We start from the raw sequence: 7882 nt of genomic DNA, 5'->3' as shown, positions 1-7882 counted from the left end.
TTCTGCTTTCTGTGGAGTAATTGAGGTGTCTTTTATTCATCGTTTTAGGATTAAGGACACATCTCAATCAATAAATCATTGCGTCTCTGCATGCATGATTCATATATCTACCACAATGTAATAAAACAGTGGCAGTTCTCAAATTCAGTATGTCTGAACATTTGCATTCGCAGAGTTCAACAATTTATTTGCTCTATTGCTTTTGCAAACCCCACCACCCTCATTTCAAATGAATAATGGTGGTGTGGTTCATTATGCTGATCACAACAGCAGAAGGCTTTTGGACCTAAATGAATGGCCACATGAGTCACAGTGTTAATAAGATTATTCTTGGAGGTGAGGTTGCTGTTGACTTCATTTTACCTAGAAATACTCCATCTCCCTGCCTACTGTGCAGCAATTTCTCACACTGAGTGACAAGAAGTTTGAAGGCATCAGAGATTTTACGTTGGTGTTTGTGTAAAACTTAGCTGGCAGCGTGTTGCTGTAGCTGCTCCTCACAGGCTCTTAAAAGCTGGGATTTGAGGTTTGCTGAGAGGCTAAATCTGGCTTTGCCAGGCCTTAATCTTGGGCACTGGGTCACTGGAACACAGTGTGACTGGCATAAGGTAGGTATGAATCAGATGAGGCATGTAGCGTGTTCATTTGTATTTGCATGTATAGAGTGTGTGCATACTACATAGCATCCTGATTTGTGGCAAGTTTCGGGGCTGGAATTTAACAGAGAGTTATTTTACTGCATGAATTAAACCTGTGAAGTTTAGGTGTTCCATTCTCAAACGTCTTTCTGTTTTCTGTATTTGAAGAAATCACTTTGTGTCTCGGTTTCACCTCCAGCTGCTGTTAGTGTTTTACGTGTTATATATTTAATAAAGATAATTGTCCTTGTTGTCCCCTGTACATGTAATACATTTTTAGAACATTACTTGACAATAAGTATGATTACTGAAATTCTTCTTTTTCTTTGTGTTAGAATAACTGAACCTGCTGATAAATCTTAAAGTGCAAAAGAAATATATTCTGAAAACCATTTATCTTTGCTAAAGTTTCTCTTATTGGGATACAAGCAAATATCAAAAACCTCAAACTCTCTCAAGATATCTGCCTGCAGTAAAATTCAAACAGAATTCCCCATTAACTTGAATTATACTGTACAGTATACTGTGATTTCCTGCTTTTTGGCTGTAATGAACTCCTCTCTCTGTCAGCCAAAGCAGTAGTTCTAATCTGTGCAGGAATGCATCGTATTTTGTACCCATTACCAGCCTGCCAACTCCTGGCTCGGTCTGCTGCAGCACATCCCATCAGCCCACAGGCTCAGCTGACTGATCGATAGACCACTTAGTGGCCGTGAGCTACACACATCCCAGTCATTTGACCCGCTGGAGCTGTGGGAATGGGCACGCAATCCAATAAGCATCGAGCCACTGAGACAAGAGAGCAGGACTGCCAACTCGAGGAACTTCCCCCTCCCTGAGAGGCTGTGCTCATGATGGGAGGAGATGCAGATCCAGTACTCTGCACATCAGACCTGTTTCAACTATGGTCACACACTTAAGGTGAGACAAACATGTGGCTCCTCAGTGAGTCATCTTAACAAAGAAACTTACTGTATACTGCAGTGTTATGAAGGGTTTAACAGCTAACACCAGACTCACAGTATCAGTGTCAAAATGATTGATGCAGTAACTGTAACTGTAAACTATAAACAATTGTTCTCGCTGTTTACATTTAGATTTTGCTCTTTTTTGATATGTAAATATCAAATATCATCACACACAAAGTAACGCTATATACTGTAATATTAATGCCTCATGTACATAATAACAACATGCTGTACATACCATATTTATTTTAGCATCCTTTGCACTGGAAAAAAAAAAAACCCTTACATTTCAAATTCCTCATGTCTGTACACACACCTGATCAATAAAAGTGATTCTTTGGTGAGCAACACACCTGAAAAACTCACAAGTGAGTTGGTATGTGTGTGGGGTTTTTTTTTATCTAAATGTAAAATAAACTGATATTAGTAGTCAGTAATCATTAAATATGTGGATAAACAGAAAATGAATCATCATCAATTTTCATAATTTTCACTTCTCAAATAAAAATGTACCATCCTCATAAATGTGTGTATTTTCTGCTCTGCTTCATTTCAGGTTTTTGTCCGTTGGAAACCATCTTAGGCTCTGAAAAAAAAGAAATTGTCTTCTCTCCCAATTTAATCATGAAATTTCTTTACAACAATGTTTAGTTGAGAAAATAAACCACAGATTAATCTGAAAATAATTGTTATTTGTGACAGTAAAGTTAACTGCAAACTGGAAACTGAAAGAACAGCACTGATACAGCAATCATAACAACATATTTAGTAACTGGTTGATGAAAAAATAACATGTAGCAGCTTTTAGAGACAAATATTTTTCTCAGGAATTATTAAATATAATATATTATATGTATTACTAAATATAATATATGTTTCTCTGCGTCTGCTAGATGTGTAAATAAGAAATGTTCTGCAAACACGTTCTTTGTTATAACTTTGTGCAAACAGTGCTGCAGCAACATGTCAAAAATAAATCAATGCAGCTTTAATCTTTCAGATACACTTACAAATTATGATAAATGATATTTCTCTATTAACAAAGCAAAACTTATTAGATTCTTAAAAATGCACTGTCACAAAGATGTTTCTTTCATCCATCCATTTTCTGCAGCTCTCCGTGTTCTGTGTCGACCTTTGAGAAGCATTTCTTCTTACTTAAAAAAAGTTGACATTTTGGAGGTAAGTGGCAGCTTAAAGACGAATGAGCTGCCACTTCTTTCATCCATGATCACTAAATCTGTCTAATTCTCCCTGGAAGCACTTGAGCACTGCCCATAACATTAAATTTAATAATCAGAGCTTATTTCTGGGGTTATAAAAATAACAAAAATCCAGTCTGTTGATATAACGTGTGTGTGATATTAGTTCTGGGACATCACAACCAAACACAGACAACAGACAAACAACAGACAGACTGCAGCATATGAAGCAGTCTGAGGCAAAGATTAGGGACTTACTAACTGCAGCAGATGGAGACGCTAGTTTGCAAACACTTAAGTTTACAATCCACGATTGCCAACAAAACAATCTAATAAATTTCTGCCAAAAGGCCCACAAAGGAGGCTGAAGCCACCTGCTCTACTTTACTGCTGTGAATGAGTGGAAATACGCCTCTGTTATCCTTTCTGCCTTTCTCCTCCTCAGCCTTCTCTCCCTCCCTCCCTCCCTTCTTCTTCTTCTCTCTTTCTATTAAGTCACACAGAAGGCTGTAATTCACTTCTGCTAATGCCGCTCTGCAGCAGCCAGTGAAGTACATAAAATTATAAAACATTTCCCAGCAACCTTATAGATCTCAAGTAACACCTGCCAAGAGAAACCCTCCACAGTGCTCACTGGCCTCACGACTTCTTGATAGAATTACGACTAGAGATGTAATGGAGGGTAAAAAAATAGTTTATTCAACTATTTAGACTGACATGAATCCTTTAAATATAAATAAATCAATCAAGGAAGTCATTTTGAAGCAGTGTGGATGACTGGACATTTTTTAACAGGACTTTCTATTATAAGAGAATAAATGTGTTCTCAGGCGGCACAGTGGTACAGTGGTTAGCCTCACAGCGAGGAGGTTTAAATCAGGAACCTTCTTGCTGTGAGGCGTTTCTGTGTGGAGTATGCATGCTTAATAGGTCAGCTTGGATAGGCTGCAGCCCCACCATAGATGGATGGAAATGTATTCTCTGGGATAATAAACACTCATGCCTTGTTGTGGTTATTTTTGCTGATCTTATCTTATGACAAATAAGTATAAATAAATTTTGTATGTAATTTAAGGTATACTTTGTTTAATAGTATAGTAATGTTTTGTACAAAAATGAGAAAGAATGCATTTTTCATTATCAGCATAAAACTTAAAATAACAGCGTGGTTGTTTACAGATAAATAAAATGTAAAAAAACAAACAAAACAACAACAACAGAAAACTACCTGTATCTTTTAATTAAATTATTATTATTTTTATTATTATTATATTATTATTATTATTACATTTTATAGATTTTCTGATACTAACAAGCCAACTACCCACGCACCACCATCTTAAAGCCACTCTAGGGGGCACATCGAGGCTGACCAATACGATTATAGGGGGGCCCGTGCCATCCCTCTGGCCCTGTTTGGATGATGACACAAATCATGATTTCAGTGAAGTAGGAAACAAGCTATACTCTTGTTTTTGATCCCTTACTTCACTCCATCAAAGTGGTTCTGTAACCTGATTGGCTTCAACCTGATTTGTTATCCTCCCATCTCCCCCGTCATTATCTCAGACGGTGGAGAGGAGAGAGCAGTCGGAGGCCTTGGAGAAGTCTGACTGTCAGCAGATAATGCAGTGAAGGCCAGACAGACAATCATATTGATGACTCTTGGAGGCTGAGAGAATGGTGAGAAAGTTGTGGCGCCAGGAGGACATTAGTATAAGACGACATTAAGTCTCCTACTTAGACAATCAACAGGGATCTGATGAAAGAGAGAACAGTAAATATGATTGCAGTTAATATTATACTGAGAAGTGATACCTTCTCTCTCTGTTAATCCTTCACTTTCAGGTTGAGTGTGTCTTAAAACATCTGGAACATCTGTCCCAGCCTCCAGCCATTTCCCCAGACTCATGTATTTCTACAGCCTGAAGCTTTGCTGTTCTGTTTCTGTTCTCCACCTGTCTTCAGACTTTCCCACCTATCCTAATCACCTGATCCCAACATCCACCTGCCCACATGTGTCTCATTCTCCAATCACCCCATCAGTATATACTGCATACCAGCCCATTTTCCCCAGTCAGGGGAACCAAATTCTAAATATAAGTCTGTGTCTACTTGCACCTTTTCCCTGCCTCATTCCTGTTAACCTGTGGCTCCTCTGCTGCTTCTGTTTGGCTTTTGCCTGTAAGCCTATGTATCTTCATTTTACTGTCGACATCACTGAACTCTTCCTGTCTGCCTGGTTGTCTGCTTTTCCGGTCCTTTTCCTTGCTGCCTCCTTCACACTGTGACAGATTTTTAAGCCCAAATTGTGATCTATGAACCTCCTGGTCCCTCACAGAAATATGATTTGTTCTTCAGGCTGTACATTTTGTAAACTATGGAACAAGTGACTTTGTAGATAAATGGAGAAAAATATTCTTTTGCAATTTTATTATAAGTTACAGATGATTCTGGTGTGGCTGTATGGCAAAAAAAAAAATTAATTGTTCATTCTATATTTTATTTCATTATATTCTATTACTATTATTTTCAATCTTCCCCTTCATTGTACTTTTCAATGGTGTAATGATTGAATAGTATGATATAAAGCAGTATAACTTTTTAGCTTAGACTCATCAGTCACATGTTGAGTGAACACTGATAATGCTTCAGTCCTTAGGATCTCTTGAATTGTACGTGAATAATGTTTTATTAAGTCTTAAACACTCTTTTGGCATAGTGTCACAATCTCTCACCAATATCTGCCTTTAAGAGCCTTTTCAAACTAGTTGCCCTCAAAAGTCTTCTGCTTACCTGACCTTCATTACACTAACACCCCCACATATATATATATATATATACATGCCCGGTTGCTCTAATGATAATACTAATTACTGTCAATGTGGCTGTGCTGTTATTTGTTCCAGTCTGTCATTTGCTACCTTGGTTGTCATTTTTGCCATTGTGCCTTCTCAACTTTTGGGACTGTTCTGAACTGTTAGAAAGTTCTTTAATTCAGCCTGCTTCTTTGTTTGTTGTTTACTGTCTTTCACACTGACCTGCATGCTAATATTCATTCATTTTTATTATTCCTTTTCTGAATCGTGTAAGCAGGAGAATCTTGTAGCTCTTGGTGAGAAGATGTGGTGCAGGTGCAAGGCATGCTCAAGTTTAGGGTTAATATTCCAGAATAATATAAATACCTGAAGTGATTATGAGTAGGACTTACTGTCTGTTTTTAGCTGCAGTCAGACATGTACTTTCACTGCTGAACCAAATCAGGATACATCTACAAGGATACAATAAAAATCTTTGAGCTTTTAGTTAGTTTGCGTTTCTGTGCAACCCACATTAAAGCATATTAAACTGCAAGGTCTGGTATAGTATTTATTTACCTAATTTATACAAACATAATCATCATCCTTAAAATAGTCTGCAGTCATATCTCCCTTAATGCAGTTCAATAAGTTTAAGCTGTAGCTTCTTGCCAGATGCTTATTCCGTGGGCAAGGAGGTAGAGACTTGCTAGTAGAGATTTTTTTCCGGTAAGATGTGTGGCTGCTGATACATTAATCTGTGGTCACTGTGATTAAACCTTCTGGTTATAGAACGCCAAATGAGTAGGATAAATACAATAAGAAATGGCAGGAGCACGCAGTGTACTCTCTAAAAGGCCATTATCTTTTTATCAATCCGATAAATAATAATGTCTAACAGCAAAATGTTTGAGCACATTTTACTTTCTTTTTTATTTTTTTAATATGTTTATACACAAGGGCTGGTGCACAACATCTCCAGCATTGCAGGGAAATGATTCATTGCAGGTGAGTTCAGCTTTGACCTTTTTAACAAAAATGAATGTACGGAAGAGTGTGGAAGAAAATGTTGCATTCAAATTTGTTTTCAGCACAAAGTAATTATATTTCAGTCATTTCTGCTTTGTCCTTGTGCTCACAGGATGAATAAAAGAAGAGATGCCAGAGGGACCAACATGAAACAAAAGTTAATGAGGCATTCTTATTTCACTACAGGCCATGTCTGGCTTAGGCTGCTCTTTTAATAGTAAGTAAACACTTGGCTTCATCATTCTGTGATGCAGCATCATTTTTGTGGTACGACACATCTGCACCCGGCGCAGAATAATCGCTCACAGAATCTCCACCATGTGTCCTATTATCTGATGTCAGCACCGTCCTTCTGGTCCCCTCGGAGCTCACTGAACACACACACAGATCCAGTTTATGACCTATTTGTGGGGTCAGATGCCAGCTTAGACCTCCCGCTCCACCCCTCGCTGTGGACATCAGTCCGGCCTCTTGTGCTCCCCAGAGGAGGAGGTTAGCAGATGCTTCTGAATCAATTTGGCCAAAGACCCATAACGACCTCTGCTGTAATTAATGGGGATGTTTGGAGTGTAGATACTCGCCCTGTCCAGCTGACATCCAAAGAACAGTGCTACCACTGCACTGCCATGGCTGTAACAGGTCAGGACTCAAAGGTTTAATTGAGGGTTTATTTTACAGTGTACAATAGTCAACATTTAAAATTGACTGACATCTCTAAGTGTCCAGATGTGACCTGAAAAACCTGTGAGACATTAATGTGTGTCACAATCTTCAGTATAAATGAAAACTTCCAATCATGGAAATGCAGCACGTGGGACGTCCAGCAGGAAAACCTAAAATACATAAAATAATTAAAGTAAAAAAAGATTTAATTTATACACGTTTGCTTTAAGTCATTTTCAGAAGCCCTACAAAAATAAGATTCTTACGTTTCCCACAAAGCCATCACCAACTTGAGGCAATAACTTTTATTTCTTTGATTTTTTTCATGCACTGAAGACCAAGACATCGCCTTTGAGTTCATGTTGAATAAAATCTCATGTGTCTGCATGTTTGTGTATGCAGTTCGCTTCTTTTAGTATGCTGAGGTCTGGACATGAAGACGTGGGAGGGGGGATACCCAGGCACAAAGACTGACTGGAAACACCCACAATTATCATGTGAATGGAGGGGTGTGTGTGTGTTGAGGGGGGGCTTAACCCATCATTAAGATGCTGTGTGTCCGCTGCATGAGCTACATGCAGGCA

Source organism: Larimichthys crocea, chromosome XII (genome assembly GCF_000972845.2).
Source record: "Larimichthys crocea isolate SSNF chromosome XII, L_crocea_2.0, whole genome shotgun sequence".
Taxonomy (NCBI): Eukaryota; Metazoa; Chordata; class Actinopteri; family Sciaenidae; genus Larimichthys; species Larimichthys crocea.
This window is presented reverse-complemented; position numbering follows the sequence as displayed.